Here is a 19277-nt window from a genome sequence, read left to right on the forward strand (position 1 = left end):
CGGCTATTAAAATTAATGAAGAAATAATGACATTTGAGGTAATATAAAATTTTCATATTTTTAAAAGATAATTAAGGTGCCATATTTACCCAGACATAAATAATAAATTCATGATTATTCAGAAACAAAAAGAAACTCATCAATACAAAAATAATAATCATAATTACAAAGAAAGTTTTTAATTTTTTTATTTGAAATCTTTAGTATTTTTTAAGACTGAACTGCTCATTTACGTATTAGAAAAGTTTTATACTGAAATGAACAAATTGAAAAATCCATGCCGTTTTAAAATGTTCTAGCAAGATTAAAACCAAGATTCATATTCCAACCGAATATTTTTTGTAATCTATTAATATAAAATATACAACAATAACGGCTTCCTACCATTGCTTCTGTAAAGCTACCAGGAATCACAATTATGGATACAAAAAGGGGATTACACAACCAACAAATCTTTCCAATTTTTTTACCAAGGACATATCCCCACTGAATTTACAGAACCTGGAAACTCCAACATGCGCTTTTCCTTTCCCTTTAAAGAAAAAAAAAAAAAATCTAGTATTCTGGCATTCTCAGGCTAATAAACAACGGTAATCTGACAAAAGTGTTTACCTAGGTATTCCGAGATTGAATACCAGCTTCAGCCGCTGATAAGCTCTCATGATACTCATCTATTAAGTAGTCACAAAGTTCCAGAAGCTGATCTGCAAGGGGAGGAATAGCGGGATGGCGTCCATCGTTGTACTTATGGGCATTAAAGGCAATTTGCCATACATCGTGTCTAAAATCCTCTCGGTCCTTGTACTCCATCCGCCTCACCTTACCCCTGATTGTGGACAAATCCATGGGGCGCTCTATGATATCCAGGTAATCAGGAGCTTCTTTCTTGGCCACTGGTTTAAGGTAGAGATATGACAACTCAGTATTTTCTCGGAGGGTCTCTACAATGCGCTCTAATATGTTTGACAGACCAACCTGTAGGATAATTGATTAGGAAATTCGAACAAAACAAGTCCTAGTCCTTAATTGATATAACACTTAAAGGAGAGAAATGCAACAAACCCAACTCAACAATTAGACATAACAATCAATATAGCTCTTCAAACTTATTCCCCTTTTCAACATAAAAGGAACTACCCAGGAACCTTTAATTCGATTATCAACCAACCCCATACAAACCTAATAGTAAGTTTTCAATCTTAGTCCAATTTACTTTATTAAGTAGATATAGAGATATTATCAATGGTTGAAAAATAAGAATGTGCTCAATATGAAAGCACATGTAACAAAATCAAGGATGGAGATAACATAGTGCATACCTTTCCCCCTCTGCGTCGCTTTGTCGGAGGTCCATAATCTGCACTGTGCTTTCCCAACTCTGCGCCAGGTTTCCTCTTTGCACCTCGATCTCTTTCTAGCATCCTTCTATCATTTCTTTTAGCCCTGTAGTCCTCTAAATAATCATCTCCTATTTCAGGTTTTTTCTTCTTCTTTGCTTTTTGGAGGAGTTCTTCCTCTCTCGCTTTTCTGATGGATTCTTCATACCTCCTAAGTTCAGCAAACCTTTCCCGCTCTTCCACAAACCTCCTTTCTTCCTCATAAATCCTCCTTGCCCTTTCTTCTTTGATCCTCTCAGCATTTCTTCTCTTCTCTTCCTCTTCCCACCAATTCCTCTCATCTCTCACTTTCCTTTTTGCTGAATCATTAGTCAATAAAGGGATCTGCTTTTCGCGCTTCTCGAAACTTGACAATTCAACTATTTTCTAAGTTTTTCTATACTCATGTGGGGACCCATCCTGACTAACCCTGTCCAGATCAATAATATCTTTCGGCCGTTTGATTATGATTTTCTTTTGAGGTGGCTCTCTCTCTTTATCAGCAGGTGGACGTATGACAATAGAGGGTTTATGAGATTCAACTAGTTCTCTATCTGTAGTTGTTACGGGCCTAATAAGAATGGAGGGCTTATGAGATTCAACTTGTTCTCTATCTGTATTTGCTGGGGGTCTTATAATAATAGAGGGCTTATGAGATTCAGCTTGGCTTTTATCTACTGTATCTACTGGAGGCCGTATTACAATAGAGGGTTTATGAGACTCTACCTGTGTTTCTTCAGGTCTTGGCTTGTTAGAAATTACTATTCTATTAACCTTACCAACGGACTTATTCGCAGTTTCAACAACATCAGAAGTACTCAGTTGGTCGGAACTTTGTGTAGATGCAACAGGAAATTTATCAGGAAGCTTATCAGCTGAGCTGCACTTGAATTTTACTGGAACCACTTTCGTCTTCAAACTGGATTTTTCTCCTTCAGGAGCTTCGATCAAAGCAATTTTTGTTGCACTTTTAGATATGAGCTTCTTTTTCTTCAGACTTTTCAGCTGGGACTGACTTGAAGGGTCCAGAGAGTTAGATTTCCCCAGGATTTATCCATATCTGCAGTTTCAAGCTGCGTTTCTGGCTCTGCTCTATATCTGGGGCAGTTTTTGTTGGTCCTCATGTGTCCATGCTGGTCAATAAGGAAAAAAATCACTGTAAAAATATATCCTTAAATAACACACAGAAGCTATGTTAACTTCGAATATTCCGCACCTGACCACAAGCTCCACAAACAAAAGTCCCCCTTGATGACTTTTTCTCCTTGAACATCTGGTTTAAAACCAAAAAAATCATATGTTATGATAATCTTCACAGGAAGCATGTATGTGTGCGTGCGCGTGTCTCTCTCTCTCTCTCTCTCTATAGATATATATATATCAAAGCACAGGCTATATGGGGAAAGCAACACTGCAGATCCATGGTACACTGCCTCTGAAATTATTAGTAGCTAGAGAAAACAAGGTGAATATTAAAGTAAAAAAGTACTTCATACATTTATACAAATAAAGGACACGATAACCAAAAAATTCATAGATAATATTAAGATGCACAAAATTCAACTGAACTTAGTTTTAGTAACAAATGTAAAGATATGACCTTATTAATCAATTAATCAGAGTATGCATTCAAAATATTTCCTTTAAATAGGGAGCATATTATATATTAAAATTTAAGAAGCAAAAATAGTAGAGTCTGCTCATTCTTCTCCATCAGATCAAGGCATGACTGGACAGTACAAATATGATTGAGAGAGGGGGAAAAAAAAAAAATTCCTAAAAATCTCTTAACGATGCAGTTCTTACACCATCTACTAACAATCTGCCATGTGAAGTTATAATGTATGCGTGTTTGTTTGCAAGAGTGAGATTGGTCTTATCTAAACAGCAATGGAATTCTAATATCGACACATTCCTTTTACAGTCAATTTTTCAGATATCCACAGATCCTAGAATCAAGGGGAAAATGTTCCACGGTGATAGTGTGATTTGAAGAATCCCAATGCCACCACATGACTTCTGATTCACTGGCCAAGAAAAAATATTTCATCTGACACTTGTCGATAATCAGTAGATCATGGGATGTGATCTCTAAATTTCAAGTCATATAATTAGCCATCAATTCAGAATACTATCATATATAATAGCTGTCCATAAGGATTTACACTGGATGTACTAAAGCATGATTACGACAATACGGAAATCCAGAAATAAATCTATATGCCCTATGGTTGTGAACAACAGGGAGGAACCAACTAGAATAATGATATGATGCAAAAATTAAAACTTGCTTCTATACTCATTTTTGTTATTGCTAGAAAGGATCCTCCCAACAATCACACTTCCGAACTAATTATCGAGTCATCTTTGATCTTGCATATATATTTCTTGTATCACCAGCCAGATCCTCTCAACAGTCACTTTTTCAAACAATTATTCAGTGAACGATTGGGGATTTCACAATTCTTAATATAAAGGATAATCTACCAAATGAAATAAGAGAAAATGATACATATGGCGATATCTACCACTATCTTGACTTTTTTGCCCACTGGCGATATACCATTCTTTTTCATTGCTTGCACCGTTCCAGACAGGTTTCTTTTAGCAATTAGACTCTCCTCCTGTTACCACACATAATAGAGTCAATAGCATCTTCAAATCAAAGAGAAACTGACAACCTAAAGCCACTTACCTCCTTTGGATCTTTAATCTGCTCATTTGCAGCGTGGGATCCATTTGGTTGGACTGTAATTGCAATATGCTTAGCTGGCTTATTTGCCTTCTTAAGCCGTTCAACGATCTCAAGACCAGAAATTGATTGGGCAAGAGATAATCCTCCTTCCACTGGAGCTTTTGTTTTCTTTTTCTTTTTCTTCAGCTTGGCCTCATCATCTGCAAAACATGGTATGGTTGGCCACATCATTAAGTGTTAATATATCATTTTGGAATACAACGAACAAAACAGAGATATACAATAATCACATAATTGTCCACTAAGGCAACGGTTTCAATTCCATTCGAGGAGCTTTGCTTAGCACAGTTAAACAGACAGTCCAAATTTTTTGAAAGAATCCATAAGCTCCACAAATTTCATCATCTGTATTAACTGTGGGCCATCAAAAACTAGAAAAATCCAAAACTAGAAAAATCCATTTCATAAGAGGACTGCATTTGTCATATGTTATTGGTTAGCAGATGTATAAATACAGCTAATGCTCAAAAACTGCAATCTTATGTTACTTTATATATAGAGTATGTATCAAATAATCAGGTATAAACTGGTAATCTTTTTACATTTTAAAACCGATATAGATTATTTATCATGAATTAATAGACAATGGAAGAATTATCAGTAAGCATAATATGTTGATATTTTCCGACTACTAAGATTTCTCCAACAATCCTAACATATAAAGAAGATTTTGGAATTGCACAACAAAAAGATTACTGACATCAACCTATTTAAGATCTATCCATATACATACTTCAAAAAATAATATTAAAAACAAAACAAAACAAACATCCCTAATCTGTAATGAGTCTACAGTATAACCGACAAATGCTTACATTTAATTCTTCAGAGAAAATTAAAATAAGCAGTTAGAAAACAAATAATCCATACCATCCATGAGTAGCCTGCATAATTCAGCCACTTCAGCTGCGTCATCTTCAATTTCCTCTTCTGCCTGTACTTGGATAGGACACCTTCTCATTTTAAGACCCTTAACACCTTCCACTTTGTCATGCTTTGTATCATAATTACTCTCTTCCTCTTCAAATTCCTCAGCATCAAGCAAATTTTCTAGATCTCCAGCAAATGAATCCAGATCACTGTGCTCAGAGTCACTTCCAATTTCATCGTCATCAGCAGCTGAAAGAGACTGAACTTGTCTATCCCAAATCTCCTAACACTTTCCTCTGGTCTGCTGTTGCAGCTGAAGAAATGGCATTCGCTGGCCACGTGCATACTTGCTAATAGTTGTTGGATCAACCTGGACAGCTGATGCTGCTTGCTCACTTGAAAGCTTGCGTATCATAGCAATACGATGCCATCTTGTCTGCTTTGCAATCATTTCCTCAGGCACATTGAACTTAAGAAGAACCTAGTGATAAAAAACGATAATGCTATTACATTGTTCTAAATATATAGAGTTATAAATTTTAGGTTATTTATTAGAAAACACGGGATTAAGTTTCCTACAGTAGGAAATAAGTGAAAACAATGATGATTTTTTTTTTGGGGGCAGGGGACAGAAAATTGTGGACCCATTCAGATAAAAGTAGAAAATTTCACTTTTTTCATTCAAACTCACATCATAAGCTGTAGAAAAGAAGTAAAAAAGATAAAAATAAAAAACCTAAATGACTGCAATAAATTGAATTCGGACTTCAGATAAACATACAACCCGTAAAGGATGAAGAGATCTTTGTTTCAATCTTCAGAAGTCCCCAATTTCATTAGTTTTAGTTAGTGCTCTGACATAAGAAAAATACCTGTCACTTTCCTACACGATTACGGGATTTATTAGAGACAGAACTACCATTATTGTTCCCTCACCTATCAACTTAGGTTTTGGGATTAATAGTTCCTCAAAAGAAACAAAGTCAAGAGGTTACGTTGACATGATTTTACCAATCCTATGCAATCCCAACTTCTGACACTCCATCTGATTGATCAGCTCAATATAACTTAAGAGAGGTCATTGATTAAGTCCTCAGATATCCTATAGATTATCTACAAAATTTAATCAATTCCAACCAAATGAAATTCTAAGGCATGCAGCCTCTTGTTTCTTGAGGCCAGGCCAAGAGGGCAACAGATGACCCCAAATATCATATAATTTTTGCTGGTATCCACACTATACCTCCAAATATCATATAATTTTCCTGCTAATATTTGGACAAGAAAAGTTCAAGAAACTAATCGACTGTCAAGTAAAATGCCGATAATTGTTTCTAAGTTAAAAGATGTGCTTCATCTTAAGCATCTTAAGCTCAAAAACAGAGATTAATGGAGCTATTAAAATCCCAATTTGTCACCTCTCTTGCAGCCTCCATGCTCAGTCTACGAAGATCAGCATCTGTTCCAGTAACAGTGGAACCTCCTCGATTAGCAGCTACTTTTTTCTTCACCATTGCACTTGACACTGAAGCTTTAGGAGCAGCACGGACATAACTAAATCCTAGGCCCCGACCGGATGGATCACCAACACCAGTTATTTCCAAACGCTCAATGTTTTCCCTGTCCTGAACTTAAATAGATGGAGAATATAGAGTAAACAATACAAAAATATAAATGCAAAAGAGAAAAGGAAAAACAGGAAGTGGTGTTTGTTGAGTGTAATGCCCCAAAAACCATCCATAATATGAATGATAAAGTAAATAATTACCCCCCTCCCCCCCAAAAAAAAAAGGGTTGAACAGCCCCAGTGAAACTGAATGGGATACCACACCCAGAATTGAATAATTAAAGATTGGCAAATAGCTCCAGCACAAAGCAGAAATATTTTCTCAACAAACAGGTCTATAATGAAATATACAACAAGATTCAATACCTCCCATGCATTTTTCCCCCCTGCTTCAAAAGAAGGAAATCTTTCATGCTATAAATCTCCAAATTTCATCAAATTTCACACTATCCCACTATTTAACCAAACACTAAGAAAACATTACAAGGAGCCATTATAACTGGATGCTTGCCAGTATAGTTAAATAAATTGATGCTTTCCCAATGAGAGAAAGTCGTGCATAGTACCTAACTTAAACACAATTAAGAGCATGAAATGAATAAGAGGAACAGAAGGAAATCAATGGATCAAAAGTAAATCTTAAGGACTCTAATTGGCAAGTTTACCCAAATTAGTTAATATTCAAAATGATGCAGCTGCAGAAACATAAACCAATCTCAGTTCTGTCCACTCCCACTTTAATATTTACTGCCTACTTTTATGCTATATCCATTTATTTGCGGTATTCAAAATATCTTCAACTTTGTAATTAATCTTTTACTTGATGTGCTCAAGTTAACTCAGAAATAGATGCACGTTCCCCTTATTTAAATTTGTCTCATCCTGCAAACTAAATTACTAGCACTCTAGCAGTGACTAAAAAATCCTCGCTATCTTTATAAAATTTCATGGGACTTAGCAATACAGGGATGGACCAGTGCAATAACTAACCTGTTGCCCAACAACAGCAACCTTATCAATCCGTCTAATGGAAATTTTTCCCTTTGCAGATCGGACCAACAAAAAATCAGTTGTTGCCACCTTATGGGGAAAAACAGGAGCCCCATACATGTTTGTTTCAAGAGAGGACTGACTGCAACCAGCTTTTATGTCTCCGAGGAAAGGGGACTTATCACCAGGCTCTAGTGTCAGGACATTCCCCAGGCAGTTGTTTCCACCACACAGCAGAGCGCCGGCTTGATCCCCTGGGGAAGACTTTTGATAATAAGTACATAGGTTTGCACCCATTCCAACATTGCTCAACAGCAGAGGTCTTTCCTCACAATACCTGCCAAAATAAAGAGTAATGGTAATCTCAAACTTTCTTTATTCTCAAACTTTCTTTATTTATATACAAATGAAATTTATTACCATTCAGAACCCAAGGCAAAAGCAAAGCTTGTTGGTTTGTTGGTGGTATCACATCATCAATCCTAGCAATACTTCGAATATTTACTTCCCAACTTACTTTTTTTTTTATTTACACACTATGATGAAAAATATGAATACTAGCAGGTATTCATAGCGAACCAGCAGTACACTAAAAGCACATAAAATAAAATAATAATCTATTTAATTTCTATTTTAATTGATCTAGCACAGCATTAAGCATTTGACATAAATAAATAATAATAGCAAAAAGAAAAGAGAAGTAAGATTAAGGAACTGTGCTGTTAAGTCTTCAGACAAAGATAGTAAAAGCAAAATGGCTCATTAATTATTCCAAAACTCAATTAATGACATTTCTTGTTCAAAAACTCAGTTAACGGCATTTATATTTTCTAATTAACAAGTCATCCAAGTTTAGAAATATCAGCAGTTAAGTAGTGCCAATTATTATCATACATGCTTAACGAACTACGTTTATTTATAAAGAAATCTCTGATGGTGATGGACTCACTTCATGTGCCTCTCATAGCAACTACTACAGCAAAAACCTATCCACCAAGGCTTGACTGCAATGCTCTCCCAATTAAGGAACTTTGCTCCTAAGTTTTACTGACTACAAAAAATGTATACTTTTATTCTCGTTGATTTGATTAGAATAGATTTCAATTTCAGAACATATTTGAAGTCCACATAAATTCTGTTAGTATGACCATCCGATAATATCAATCCATCTGTGCAGTGATCTTCTATGCATGACACACAATAAAAGTCCAAGTGAATATAATGAAAGACAATAAAATGGGATATAAACAGAGAAAAGAGAAAAGTACTTACTCCATTAGAAATACATGACCATCTTTCACAGAAAGATCTGATTTCTTCTTAAATGCACCGGGAGGGCGTAAAGATTTATTCTCCCCAGGAAGCTTTGTGCCCTTGGCAAAAAATGTATTTTTGCGCGTATAAGATGAATCAGGGAATTTGGGCGAACATTTTGGTCAGCAAGAGATTTATGGTCTTCAAGCTCCTTCCCCAAGTAAAATAGTTTAACAGATTCTGCAGGCTTGAAATCTACAAGAACAAAAGAACAAATTAAGATGTTATCCTTCTTAACAAATTCTGAAGTCTTAAACCTTAAAATCATCAATGACACCAAACATTTATTGATAAGAACTACACATATAGAGTGATAAATGTCAGTCAAAGAAAAATGACAACCTAGCTTCTTCGAAGCCTTTGCTTTGATGGAATAGACTGTTTCCTCAGTGTCCACATGCAGTTTACTTCCTTTGCCCCCTAAGCTCTTTACTATAACTTTCATGGGTCCTTGTGTTGGCAGCTTTCCTTGTTCTTTGACAGCCATCTCACTGTCATGTGGATACCATAGAGCTTTTGGGCCGGTGAAAATTAGCTATATCTTTACTGAAAACAGTGGGTAAAAAACAATTGCATAAGATGAAATGCGGTAACGAAGTGATTCAGTTGCATAAGCAACTTGGGAAATCATACAGAACAGATATAAAAGAAAAAAAAAATATTACTAACAGTAGGTGCCTGTCTACAGGTTTAGGAAACCTGGTTAATTTTGCATCAATCACTAGCCATTAACTCTCGAATTCTGTATTCTCAATAAATTGAAGAAATCGTTATAGAATACAGACTGAAATCAAGCAGAAGCCCAATTCTTAGTTAAAGGTGATATATTAGCACTTGGATCTTGCTTCCATATAAGGGACATTTGCGGGGAGAGAGCAAATGACAGGACACAATTTTGGAAGCCTCTGTTCATTCTTTCAGTGTGGTTTAACAATACTCTCTAATGAATTAAAATAAATAAATAAAATAAAATAAATTGATATTAGCGACTTTTGAGGAGACAAAGAGAGAGAGCAAATGACAGGAAACAAATTTTGAAGCTTCTTTTCATTCTTTCAGAGTGGTTTAACAATACTCTCAAATGAATTAAAATAAATAAATAAAATAAAATAAATTGGTAAATGGATAAAACTTGTTTAGTGGGCTCGTTTTTTAGGAAAATACTACAGTAACAAGAAATGAAATGAATCATTTCCATTCTTAGAGTTTGTGAAGGAAATCAGAAAACGACATATTGGCATTCTCAAATTTTTGTTCTCTGCCAAGGGTCACACCAATTTGACTTTGTATGATCATTGCAATAAATTTTGTGGGTCCTACAATAAAGATGTCTTATTTCCATTATTATAATATATAAGAATATGAACAAATGTGAATATAATTATAAATTGATTCATATTATCTTAAATATTATTATGTTATAAATACAACACAATAAAAAATACATTACTATTTTAAAAAATACAAAATTAACTTTTTTGGAATATTTGTAAAAACTTAAAAAGTAATGCACAAAAAATATAATTATCTAACTAAATAAATTTTTAGTGACATAATATATTTATTATATTACATTATGATATTATATAGAAACTTTCATATTTATCTACTAAAGTAATAAAAGACAATTTAAAAAAATGACACTTTATGACAATTAACTCACCCCAAAAAAAAAAATCAACTATAAAAAAATCATTAAATAATGAGTAATCCTTTACCCTCTCTCACTGTTCCAACTTTTTCAGACAAACAACCAAACATCTTTTCATTGTTTTCATTTTCATATGCTATTTTTAAAATAAGTTACCAAACACGTTTTTATTTTTAAAAGTATCGCATCAAAAACACAATTTTTCTTCTCTAAACAAATATAAAAAACATCAATTGGAAAACAATACCAAACACACCCTTAGACATTCTTAAGAAACGATGTACATGGCACAAACAGAATTACTAACAGAGATCTGAAAAACTTACAAGTGACAGTGCAGACAACATAGTTATTAGAATGCTTAACTTTCCTTCTCAAAAAAAAAAAAAAAAAAAAAAAAAAGAAGAGAAACACTGCAGACAACATGGAATGGATCCTTACTTGCTTAACTTCAGTTCCATTGTCTGAAGCTTAAGTGCAGGTGCAAAATGATGAGCTCTGATACCATGAGCAGTTCGTTTGTTAGAATTTGATTGCAGGTGCTGGGATATTTTCCCATTCATATAGAACTTGTCATTAGCAATATTGAATTTCCAGTCAGACTCATATTTTTGACCCGGCGGCTCAGTAAAATCCCCACCACTTGGCTTTGCAGATCAAGTTATGATCATAGCCCCTGCATGAAGCAGGGGATGTTCAACATGCTTGTTATCCAGAATTTCAAAGAGTATCTGCTCATCTTGAAGATCAAGAATCAGCTTAGGCTTTCCTACAGCATCCACTGGCTCCCATATAATATTGTCTAACCAAGATCCTTCCATCATATCTCTGTTCTGCAATGAATGTTTGCTAAGGCGTTTTACAGCATCGCTTTGGCAGAGCTTCATTGAAACATTCTCTTTTATACCATTTGCATGATTATGATTATCCAGATCCAGCTGAGATTCTAACCTCAAAAGCTGAGGATGGTATCTGCTTTCTGTGAACAGATGACTTGTATTATCTGAAGAACTTTTAGAACCAAAGGTCTCCGACAAAACAGGAGAATTTTGCATATTAACAATACAATCCTTCTCATTTGGGCTCATAGATCTCTCATGAAGATTATTTTGTGCAGTATCAAGTTCAATGCCCCTCATTAAAGCAGATTCTACGTCGGCTCCAGCGATTTTATGACTCTCTCTAGAATTGTCACTCGCTGCAGGAGAATTGTCCCAGAGGATGTTTTCTTCCCAATCATGCTGATCAAGAGGGAAAACGTTCGGACTCGACATTGACTTCCATCCTACAGAAAGATTTACATTTGACTCCTCTTTCATTGGCTCTGAACAAATACAAGAGTCCTTCCATTGCTCATCACGCTGTTCCGATATAGTGGCAGCATCTTGCTCGACACCAAACTTTACTAATTCCAAGTCATCATCATTAAGTGAGGAGATATCATGCTGAAAAATATTGGCCTGTTTAAATAATGGAAAACCTAGACCAGAGCCCTTTAGATACACCTCTTCATCCTCTTCAACAAGACTTGAAACGTCCATGGTGTTGTATTTATCTGGAAATAAAGGGTGGAACGGAGGATCCAGATAATTAAAACAAGAACAAAGTAAAAACCGTGAATGTAAGTTTACGAAGAATAGCTCCCAGAATTCAAGAAAATTGGAAGCACTAAAAACAAAACCACCTACCTTTAGGAGTGAAATTCCTTTGATCTCTTTTCTTCCCCTTCTTCAAGGGCTCATGAATACCAAAAATTTCGGAGAACCTTAAGATCACCTTTCCTTCTTCCACACATAAAACTGGAAGTGGAGTCGAAACTTGTCCGTCTAATGGCCCTTTCAGAATATCAGCAAGCTCCTGTTGGCTTTTATGTTAACAGACTAAAAAAATTGGTTTTTAATGGTATTAAACAAACATGTCAGCAAGATTGGGTTTTGCATTTGCGAGATGACAGACATAATTATATCGATAAACTTAAATGGAATAAAAGAAAGACAGATGCTGCACGTCCAAGAAATAGGTAGCTTGACACAAACCGATCCACACAGGACAACAAAATATCTTTACCCACTATATCTTCGGCATCAACTATTAAAAGTGCAGAATCACACCACCTCTTGCTTATGGATGAATGATGAAATCACAGTCAACCTTTTTCAGTTTATTTCAAAAAGACTAATCATTTCTTTCTTTCTTTCTTTTCTTTTTTTTTTTTTGAGGGCTAAGAGACTAATTCTTTCATTTCACACACAAGATAATGAAACATACAAATAATAGTACAAATGAAGTACACTATTCAATGTTTATAATTGACATCTATATAAACCGTGAGGTGAGGTTTATGTCTATCACTTATCCTACATATGTGTAGATGGAACTCTGCTAGTGGGAAGTATGCGGATCAAATGAACTGGTTTCAGCCAATTTCTTCTTTCTTTTTGGGGCGGGGGGGGGGGGGGTGTGGTGGGGGAAACGTTCAGGTTTTGATTACTCATAATTTCAGATAAATTGATAAGATATAGGGCCCACTTGGGACTGCTGCACTGTGCACAACAGTACAGAACAGGGCCATAATATCTAGCAACCTTTGCAACATGCAGCAACTGATATGAGTAATTCATTCCGAGGAAAAATAAGACTCATTATTTGGCTTTGTATCCAAATGCAATCCAGTGAGATGGAGTGATATAATGGAAATCATGTAGTGGGCCCAATCATGAAGTTTGTAAAATTCATTCTTGAAATTGCATTATTCACGAAAAACAAATAGACCTTCATTTAATTTCATTAAATGTCCATCTCTATACATATGACAACAGGAATATGATAAGAGCAAGTTTTGACAACACGATTTCCCAACACGTAGATCAGCAGGAGACAAAAGATATGAGTAGGCAAAGAACTCGTATACTTATTTGATTAACCCACAAGTTTTGATGGTTTGATAACAAGTGCATAAAAAACACCTACAAAAAAAGCCCAACATAAAAAAGCACCCACAAACTACAGGTTGTACCACCTGCCCATATGGTCGGTAACTAGTTTGACCAAGAAGCAAAAATACACACATACAACAAGAGTAGTTTCCGCAAAGCAGCTCAGGACTTAATTATTGCCACAATTACACATTTCCAAAACAGTGTTACTAATAAACATTTGTTGCTTCTAACCAAATAGTGCATATTTCCTCAGAATTTTCATTGCAAATATGTTACGTAATTAATTTTCCCATAGGATATCCTACAAGCTCGATGCCACATCATGCCATATCATGAATGCAGGATATTCATCTAAGATATGAATCAAACAATCCTGAAAAGCAAAAGCATATCATCCTGAATCCACTGATTCAGAGTAATCGCATTTCATTTGCAACAATTCCACCACTTTCTTTCATAGTCTTTAGAGTGAAAAGTGGAAACTAAGGGTTACTCATCAAAACACTTTTTTAGACATTCTAATACAAGAAGACATTTACACGATAAAAGAAATTGGAAAAAAAAAATCGTATGAGCAATGGAATGACAATATCTAGAAATTATAAGAAAATTACTAGCCACCAACTGACCTCATCATAATCTTGTACCCCAGCTGTCGTATCTTCTTCAGCACCCAAAGAGCCAACTTGTAGATTGCCCTCTGGGGATTTTTCCCCATCTGGAACTGCTATAGCACACTCAGCCTGCTCCCCTGGAAATAAGACAGAAAGTCAAACACCAAATAAAACTATGAAAAGAAAATCAATTGTCAAAAGTTATCAAATGGTCAAGAACCAATGATAACTAGATATCCAAAGAATAAATTACTATACATTCAGGAAAGAAGGAAACTCAGTCTCCAAAAAATGACAAGCATAAAACCATTCTGGTCTCCACAGATAAAATTCTCCTATCACTAGGTAAGATTGCTTCATTAGATAACCTATAAACATTCAAGTAAGTTCACCATAATTTGTAAGAGACAAAAAGGCTGGGGTCAGTAAACATGGCAAAGGCTAAGTCGCATTCAAACTATGTACTCACCATCCAACAACATAACAAATCAAAGCAAGTTTCTTCTTACATGTGAAGAAGTTACAGAACAATAAAAAACCCATACTCATACAAACAGTCGATGAAAAATGAACATAGATATGAAAATTTCTGTTTAGACAATCTGATGCTGAAAACACTCCAACCAAACAGATGTTAGAGCTGGGCAAAGATAAATCGTATTTTCATGGATACATGATGACAAACCAAACCAAATGTCCACATGAAATAAACAATTACAATGATCATAACAATAAAAGTACACACACACACATTGAAATATCTGTATATATAAGGTTAGTAGTTTTAAATCTAAGATTAGGTAAAGTAAACCTGATAAGGTTGTTGTTGTATCTTCAGTTTCTTTATCCACCTCCTCATGTTCCTTTTCCAGCTCCTCGTCCTCATCATAATTTTCATCATCAAATGGAAAAGCTGTAGGTTTCAAAGCAGCAAGAGAAACTTCAGCAGCAAAGTATTCCTTCTTTGGTAACAAGTAGTCCTCCTCGCTAGCAATTTGAATCTCTGGCCCCTTATACTGCTCATCAATATCTTCATAATCTACCGCATCTTCAGCCTTCTCGTCATAATCTAGAAGTACAAAACCAAAAAAATTTAATCACAAAACTTAACCAGAAAGAACAACTATTTAAAACCGTGAATTGGACTGAAGTTCCATCCATCATTCAGTAAATCTAAAATAGGAATAATCCCATCTGTCCACCTAACAATAAATCAGGTATTGAAGCTGTAATCTAGTACAAAAGATCATTAACTAGATTGTGATGAAAAAAATAATCATCTGTCTGCTAGAGGGTAAAGAAATTATAACCTCGGTAGTAAAAAGTACCAAGGAAAAATTTATAGTCAGAAACTGCATAAAGAACGAACCAATATAGAGGGTAAAGCTTCTTAATTCATCAATGACAAAACACAGACCATCAAAGAAGATAATGAATATTACAAAAGTGAACCAGAGGTCCATTAACTAAAATCTTCCCCGCAGTGTAGAACACCAAAAGCTATACAAAATTTTCAAAAAGGAACCCTTGAAACCCAAGACATCAGAATAAGAATCCAAACTAACAAAATTAACTCAAAACTGGATCCCAATCAAGCTGAATGAAAAAGAATGTGTAATCTTGAAAATCCTTGGAAGTTGACACCCAAATAGTAGAAAAGAATCGAATCCCGTCCTATAACCATTAAATATCTTCATCTTTTTCTCCTGAAAAGATACGGCTATTTCTTTCTTGCCGAATCACCCAAAAGAGAACTCCATACAAAGGTAATATCACAATTGATTATGATAGGTTATACTAATTGTGGAATTAAGGGTATCAAAGGCCAAGCTGTATTTGACTGGAGGGTAATTCCACTTACTGAAACCACTTCACACATATCCAAATCCCAAAATAATAGCAAAAGAAGGCCCCCTACTGGATATTGGACAATAATAAGTCTTGCATGGACCATTCTGTTTGTGCTAATGATTCAAAGACTTTTCCATTACTATTAATGCTAAATGCTTCTACAATGTCTTTAAACAAAGGAAATAATTATTAAGAAAACAAGTTGATGAAACAAAGATACTAACAGAAAACCAAAAACTGCATGAGAGATTTTCCTGGGAAACAAACATCACCTCGTTCAATAGCATCTACCGGCGGTTGTGGTGAATTTACTGACAACTAAAAGGTGAAAAACCTCATTAGTATCATACCATTGAAGAGACACTAAAGATTCCACCAACCAAACACTAAAAACAAAAAAGTTGAAAACATGATTGAGAATTCCATACGTCTATATCCGTGAGAGACGGACCCAACTTGTCAGCAACTGCAGCAAGGTGCTCCTTTGCGTCCTGAAAATTAATTGCATCACTACCATTAATGTGATCAACAGTTCTAGAGACGAACTCTGATGGCCCAAGAAAAAAAATGAAAGAAAATTCCAAATCTATAAAAACAGAAATTGTAAACTCCTTTTGGCCATACGAAAGCAAAATTAAATGTCATTCTGTAGAGACCAAATGGATACAAAAACATGATATAATGATACGTCATTATTTTCTTCAGCATATGTACCACAGATCAATACATAATAGCAGAACTGACACCAATGAGCATCAAAATTATCAGGTCTAGCCTTCTTATTTCCAATAAGTGGATGCATCAAAAGAGTAGAATTCAACCATGGTTCCCAAAGTAAATGCCTCAAAAAAAATCAAAAGATTTGTGACATGGATGAACTTTATAACATGCACAATTCACAAGGAAAAGCTAAAAACATCCAACTGAAGACTGTCATGCATAGACTTGTCGGCATGCAGCTAGCTATTATCATTATTAGTTAATTTATATGCAAATTTATACATGAAACATGTTCAGATTATCACCTCATCAAGGTAATCAACATCGAGATCGCCAGCATTGTCAACATTCCCGAACATAAACCCCAAAAGCCTGTTACCTTCGCTAACATCCTCATATTCTTCCGCATCATCTGGAAAATCAATCAACCAAACAAGATTTGAGAATAAAAATTTTCATGCCGTGTACAAACACATTTTAAGGTGTCAAAAGAAAATAAAAATGCAGTACATATAGACAACAAGCAAATGCTCAACCAATCGTGAAAAGGTTCCATGTAAAACCATTTCTAAAAGAAACAGTCTGTCACATGTTACATAATAATTACAGCATTCATTAGACTGGAGACCAACCTTTATGTTGTCATTCGTACTAGAGACTATTTGTAACTAATCAGCAATAAATTGGTGAAGTGAAACCAAAAACAAGTGAGCTACTTTCTGATGAAGCATCCTGGACATGTCCATTGATAGACTCTGAGCACTTCTTACCATAAAATCTTTTTTCAAAACAAAAAAAAGGAACAAAAACTCTGAGCACTCACTCCCAGCAAAAACGGAAATGAATTCATAAAATGAAAGTTCTAAAATGCAGTACTAACGAGATAATTTCACTTAGGAGCCATTTAGATATTTCAAATGACGATATTTTGCATATTAAAGGAGTAATCAATACAACATTTTGATGGTTCATACAGTATGCATTACAAATTTAATTTATACTCTCAAACCTAGTCTTTCCGCCTCTATTTTCATTATGCAACTACAAATTCATGTGTATATTAATAGTTCATAGAAGACTATTCAAGTACAGTACAACATAATACACTTTTTTTTTCCCCGAAATGAAAGTAAATATAACATTAAATCAAGAACTCACTAGACTATGAAGCAACCAACCTTCATCTCTGCCATCCTTAGAAGCACTACCCGAATCGTAGCCAGCCATCTTTTTAGTTACAGCTCTGAAGTAACAATCAAAGTTGAATCAGAAACAGGTAACAAATACTCAGAAGACCCATAATAGAAATTCCAAGTTCTGCACTTTTTCTTCTTTGCAGTAAATTTAAGGGAAAATACCAGTAAGTTATAAATTATAAACCCTAAAATGGCAAAGCTCATACTGACAAAAAATTCATTGTAAAGAATTAAAAAATTGCTAGAACGAAAAATAAAAAATTACTTAAGTAATTGCAACAAGAGGTTACTATAACTTCATTTGAATAACTGAATTTCAAAAGGAAACAAAGCGAAGACAAGCTAAATTCACAAGGAAAGGTAATCGCCACAAAAAAGATAAGATATGCACACACATATTTATTTATTTATTTATATGAGAGGTAAAAGCAAACCTCTTAGGTTACAGAGATTTTATCATTGCAATCGAGAATATGAATACGCTCATGTAGAAGAACTAGAACAAGATTCGATTTGAATTGGCAAGGAGAACAGAGAAAGTGAGCGAGAGCGAGACAACAAAAGCGGAGATGGGGGACTAACAGATTATTTTTATATCAATATTATGTGAATAAATTAATAAAGTTTTCGCATCTGAAACGGATATGGAGAGGTCGGGTTTTAGAGGAAGGCGGTCACAAATACGCGTTTGCATCGGGTTAATTGCAACCTGATACAAAACAAATCCTATTGGCCATACCATTGAGAAATTTCGTGGCTTCGACGGAGACAGCTCCAACCCGATCTCCCGCGGTCTAGTACAAAAGCCTCACACTCATGAGATTTGAAGTTTCAGGCTGAGATAACTCGTCTAAACTCTAATTAATCGGCTTGATTCCTGAACCGACTTATGAGACTAGTAAGGCTTCGCTGTCCTCCCCATAATTGGTATTTTCTAGGTTGGTAAATTGCATTGCAGGTTTGAGCTGGGTTTTTTCAAGCCCAAGCCCATGTAATTGGTAAGGGGCCCAAACGTTCTAAAAGTCCGTCCAAATTTAAGAGGGCCGGGCTTTGATTTTTAATAATTTAATAAATTTTTATTTTTATTTCTTTTTTAGTGGGTGAGAGCTACATATGGCACTTTCATTTATAGATGGAAACTTTTCCAACAACATATCAATTATCCACCAAATCTCAAAAAAAAAAAATAATAATGTACATATAAGTGAAAAATTTGCTTAATTTTGATGACAAACAGAGAAAGTGCCTATAAAATAAAAATCTGCAAATTACAAGTGATAAAATACATAAACTAGGTAAATGTTAAATACCCTTTAATAATTTTTAAAAGAATTTGTGGTTGAAACTGAAACACAATGGTTCTTCTTCGTTATCCACTTTCTATGGCAACAATGAAACATTCTTGTTCTTCTTCTTCTTCACTCTCTCTCTCTC

At 34.9% G+C, this 19277-nt stretch overlaps 1 pseudogene; it reads right to left on the bottom strand.

The window, feature by feature from the left end:
* Positions 1–316: 316 nt before the first annotated feature.
* Positions 317–18731, bottom strand: LOC18032830 (annotated as a pseudogene).
* Between the last annotated feature and the right edge of the window lie 546 nt (positions 18732–19277).

Source organism: Citrus clementina, unplaced genomic scaffold (genome assembly GCF_000493195.1).
Source record: "Citrus clementina cultivar Clemenules unplaced genomic scaffold, Citrus_clementina_v1.0 scaffold_9, whole genome shotgun sequence".
NCBI lineage: Eukaryota > Viridiplantae > Streptophyta > Magnoliopsida > Sapindales > Rutaceae > Citrus > Citrus x clementina.